Source organism: Equus quagga, unplaced genomic scaffold (genome assembly GCF_021613505.1).
Source record: "Equus quagga isolate Etosha38 unplaced genomic scaffold, UCLA_HA_Equagga_1.0 73677_RagTag, whole genome shotgun sequence".
Classification (NCBI taxonomy): Eukaryota; Metazoa; Chordata; class Mammalia; order Perissodactyla; family Equidae; genus Equus; species Equus quagga.
This window is the reverse complement of record NW_025802866.1, coordinates 1-5494: the sequence shown is the minus strand read 5'-3', so window position 1 is coordinate 5494 and position 5494 is coordinate 1. Positions and strand designations below refer to the sequence as shown.

Sequence of the window (5494 nt, the reverse complement as noted above, 5' to 3'; positions counted from 1 at the left end):
ACCCATTTAATACTGCAATTTCTTATGCTGGGTTTCTTAGATTTTTCCTTATTTATGATTTGTGACTCTGTTCTGTACTTTATTTTAGTGTCTACCTTGAAGTTTGTATTTAGAATCTCGTGTATAATATAGTCTATTCTCTGGTGGTCTCTTACCTACTTGACCAATACTGATTTAGACCCTTTGCTCTTCCCCTCCTAAATAATTATTTTCATTTTTTATTCCAACTCGTCTTATTCATTTATAGTTAGAGTGCTAAGATCGTCCTTGTTTTGGTAGTTTCCTTACCTTTACCCTAACGCTATAATTGAATATTCGCTATCCTTTTCTGGTTCTATCCATCGGTCTCCCTAGTCTGTGGATTGTGTCCCCTTTCTCCCTTTTTTCTTTTTTCAAGTATGAGAGCCTTCTTGAGGATTTCTTGTAATGGAGGGCTTTTAGTTACAAATTCCCTTAACTTTTGTTTGTCTGGAAAATATTTAATTTCTCCCTCATATCTGAAGGAAATTCTTGCTGGATAGAGTATTCTTGGCTGAAGGTTTTTATCCTTTAAAGCTTTGAATATATCACTCCATTCTCTCCTAGCTTGTAGGGTTTCTGTAGAGAAATCCGCTGACAGTCTGATAGGGGCTCCTTTATAGGTTATTCTCTTTTTTTTTTCTTACTTCCCTAAGTATTAATTCCTTGTCATTCCTATTTGCCAACTTTACTATTATGTGCCTTGCAGTGGGTCTTTTTACATTGACAAATCTAGGAGATCTAAACCCCTCCTCTACACACATTTCTCCGTTGATCCCTAGATTTGGGAAGTTCTCTTCAATAATTTCATTAAGCACACTTTCTGCTCCATTTTCCTTTTCCATATTCTCAGGAATTCCTATGATCCTTATGTTCTTACTCCTCATTGAATCCATAATCTCTCAGAGATTTTCCTCATTTTTTTTAATTCTTAGTTCTCTTTCTTCCTCTGTCTGGTGCCATTCACCCTGTCTGTCCTCGTTTATGCTGATTTGCTCCTCTAGGTTGTCTACACGGGCATTCTGGGAATCCGTATTGTGTTTTATCTGGTCCATTGTGTTTTTCATCTCAAGTAATTCTGTTTGATTCTTCTTTATGATTTCAATCTCTTTTGTGAAGTAACTCCAGAACTCGGCTTGTTTATCTTTCTCTCTACCTCGTTGAGGTTTTTGATTATAGCTGCTCTGAATGGATTATCACTTAGTTTACCTAATTCCAAGTCCTCAGGACTTTATTCTGTGTTTTTATTGTTTTCCTTCTGGTCTGGGGCTTTTATAAATTGCTGGATGGTGGAGGAGCATTTTTTTTCTCATGGTGGTAGAATTCAGTTGCAGTTACAGCCTGTCGCCACTAGATGGGGGTCGAGAGCGGCGTGTTAGCTCTCCGCCTTGGGGCAAGATGGCTGCGCCCACTGGCTTTGTTAAGGGGGAGGGGCTGTTACTCACACACACAGGTCTGGGTTCAGATCAGTTCTGTTCTCTGGTCTCCCAAGGCCCTTGATTTATAGGGTCCCCGCGGATGGAAGCTTTCCCCCCATCAGTGTGTCTCCACTGAATCATCGGCAGGAGTCCTGGATGATCCCCCGGTCGCGCGGCCCCTCCCCCACTCCTTCCCGACCCGCGCGGCAGCGATCGCAGACTCTAGGGGAGGGAGCAATGTTCTCTCCTACCGTTCCAGCGCCTCCGAGGGTGTAAGCAAGGTTATGATCTCCGCCTTGTTGGTATTGTAGGTCTCTAACGAGCTGGCATTATGTTTATTCTCTGAAATTCAGTTCTTCCAATCTTTTGTTGTATTTTGGAGGGGAGAGAATCCCGGGTCAGCTCACCCCGCCATTTTGCTCCGCCCACCCAAAAAAAAGTCAACATTGGTGAGAATGTCCTATGTGCCTGGCAATGTGCTAAGCACAGATCATCTAAACAGCAATCTTCAATGGTTTTTCCTCTAGAGAATTAGTAATATCTACAATTTATTGAGCACTTGCCAAGTGGCAGGCACTAAGCTCTTAACATTTATCCTTTGATTTCATCTTCACCACAATGCCTGTGACCCAGATTACTGCCATCCATTTTCTGGATGAAGACACTGATATTGAGTAGCTACCCAAGGTCATGCTGCCACAAAGTAGTTAAGCTGGGATGCAAGCTCCTGTGTACACTCTCATAACCACCAACCCATATAGCTCATATGCTTACTTCTTCCTAGAACAATTTTCCCTCCTCTAGCTGCCTACCTGATCTTCAAAATTCCACTCCAATGCCTCCTCCTCTGTGAAGCCTTCCCTGACTCCAACTCAGGCAGAGTTTCATCCCCTGGGTACCCAAAACATCATGCATGTGTCTCTCTTATGTTTCTGATCAGAATATCCTGAAATGATGTGAACAATGTTGGTTTTCCCTTTCCAACTCTAAATTCTGTAATCACAGACCTCAGTTATCTTACTCCCTTATGTCATTGACTGACTTTGGAAAATGCCACCAATGGGTTGGATTGCACTGTTAGAAAGTTTTTGTCAGGGTGAACCACACAGCCAGCCTCACTAACATCCACCTCCAAGTAGGAGGAAGAAGTTGGTTCTTCCACATCCCTCTCAGTACTGAGGGCACCTGTCAAGTGTCCCAAGCATTCCTGACCCTGTCCTGTGGTGTCCCCAGCAATTTCCTACATGATGTCCTACTCACTTCCTTCATGGTACTTCCCTATGTCACATAGATCTTGTCTGTTTATGTCCTTGTTTGTCATTGGTATCGTGATGGAGACTGTGGGGTCCAGGGAAGCAAGGACCTTGCCTGGGTGATTCACCCTGGAATGTCTTATGCCCAGCCCAGCATGTGACTAATTTTGTTGAATGGATGGGTGAATGGTTGGTTGGGCGCTTGGATGTGATAGGAAAGTCAGGATGGCGAATAGTTAAAGACAGCTTTAAAGACCATCTGAATGAAGATGGCAGCCTTAGGACAAAGAGTTCCAGTGAGACCCTCAAAAGAATCCACGTGCCCTTATATGGCCAGTATTGCTGCTTCCCTAACTACCCACAGTTGGGAATGGACATCCTTTCTGTCCTGCATTGTTCATTGTTGGAGTTGTGGGTGGTACGTGGTATTCCAGGGCAATCTGTGTTTGCCAGGGGGCTTGGAGGTTGCCAAGGGAATTGAGTATTCCGGATTTAAGTGTGCAGCTCCTTCTGGTCTGTGGTCATCTTTCTTGTCCACCTCATTCACTCAGGCAATATTTATCAGAGACTCTAGAGCTAGCGTCTTACCCTAGTCCTTGAAATTAAGTCAGACTACCCACAGGTCACTACTCTCCCATCCAATGCCACAAAGTCACCAATAATAGCTGAGCTCATTGACAACTGTCCCCCCACCTAATCCCAGTCCATTTGACCCCCAACTTGCTGCCACCCAAGTGCTTCTATGGCTCACACTCTTTAGATTCACAGTTAGAATTCAGATTGGCCCCAGTGCTGGCTCAGCATAGATTTCTTTTTGCTCCAGATACTCATCTTTGCATTTGGACTCAGCCACTCCTCTCTGTTCTCTTGCTTAGTTTTCTTGTTTCAGCTCCATCATTACCTATTTCACCTCCCAATCTTTTTGGAATCTCACCTCTGCTTTAGCCCCGGGACCATCAGGAAGAGGGGTATTGAAACATTCTACTGGGTCTATGTTACTTTCTTTGACTTGGACTTTGAAATTTAGACTGCAAGAGTCAGTGTGTAGCTCTTGCATGAGGTGTGGCCCAGTATCTTATTAACAGATGCAAGTTTCTGCTCTCCCATCCCATGCCCATGACAGGCATCACTAATCTATTGTGGCTTTTCTCCTATTGATTCTAGCGGTGACCTCATAACTCTTCTCAAGACAGCACTCTAGGCAGCCAGTACCTATCGACGGCCATTACCTGGTGGGATTTGCCAGCCCCACTCAGGATTCTTGATGTAGGTCTCCTGTTCTTCCTGCAGCAAAGGTACATCATGTAAAACAGAGGGGATGGAAATCAATCAGTGGCCTCTGACTTCATTCTGGTGGGCCTCTGTAGTCATTCAGGGTCACCTCAGCTTCGGTTCTCCCTGGTGGCTGCCATGTTTATCATGGGCCTTCTAGCCAACACCTTTCTGCTATTCCTGATCCACATGGACTCCTGGCTCCACACACCCATGTACTTTCTGCTCAGTCAGCCCTCTCTGTTAGATGTTGGCTTCCCTCCGGTCACCATCGCCAAGATGGCGTCAGACTTCCTGCAGGGAGAAGGTTCCACCTCCCTCAGGGATTGTGCAGCTCAAATATTCTTCCTGACGTTGATGAGTGTGGCTGAGGGCATCTTGTTGGCCCTAATGTCCTATAACCATTATGTTGCTCTGTTCTACACCGTGCAGTATCCTTTGCTCATGAGGCGCCAGGTGTGTTTGCTGATGGTGGGCTCCTCCTGGCTGGCGGGTATGCTCAATGCCTCCATCCAGACCTCCATTACTCTGCACTTCCCCTACTGATGCCTCCTGCATCGTGGACCACTTCTTCTGTGAGGTGCCAGCACTGCTGAAGCGCTCCTGCACAGACACCTCTGCCTGTGAGTTGGCGCTGTCCACCTCGGGGGTGCTGATCCTTGTGCTTCCCCTTCCCCTCATTGCCACCTCCTATGGTGACATGTTGGGGGCTGTTCTACGTGTACACTCAGAGAAGGCCCCCAAAGAGGACTTCACCACCTTCTTCTCATGCATCACCGTAGTGGGCCTCTTTTTTGGAGCAGCCATGTTCATGTACATGGTACCAGGTGGACTGTGGGTGGAGCAAATTTGCAAAGGACAGGGGACATCAGAAGTTCATGTTTTGAAATGTCAAAGTTGAAGTGTTTTAAATGGATATTTATCCATGTCATATGATTCCACTCATATGAAGTGCCAAGAGTAGTCAAATTCATAGAGAGAGTAGAATAATGGGTGTCAGGAGTTGGGGTAGGAGAATGGGAAGTTAGTATTTAATGGGGATAGACTTTCAGCTTTGGAAAATGAAAAATTGGTTGACACAGATGGTGGCAATGATTGCCCATCAATGTGAATGTGCTTAACGCCAAGTGTACAGAACTGTATACTTAAAAATGGTTGAAATGGTACATTTTATGTTATATAAATTTAACCACAATAAAAAAGATGAAGTAGCACAAAAAAATGGAAAAAGATTGTGAGATCTTTCATATGATATTTTCACTATCATTATAAAATAATTAGCTGTGGCTAGGATTGTTTAGATAAAAATTTTAACATTAGTCCTCAACAGTCTTTACGAAGATTTCTCACCCACGACAATATTGACATTTTGGTCTATATAATTATTTGTTGTGAGGGGCTGGCTGTCTTGTGAATAGCAAGATTTTTAACAGATCCCTGTGATCTACCCACTAGATGGCAGCACTGAGTTGTGATAACCAGAAAAGTCTCCAGACATTGTCAGCTGTCCTGTAGGGGACAAAATCAGCCTGA

At 44.4% G+C, this 5494-nt stretch overlaps 1 pseudogene; it reads left to right on the top strand.

The window, feature by feature from the left end:
• The first annotated feature begins 4002 nt into the window (after positions 1–4002).
• Positions 4003–4795, top strand: LOC124234420 (olfactory receptor 2Z1-like; annotated as a pseudogene).
• Positions 4796–5494: the final 699 nt, after the last annotated feature.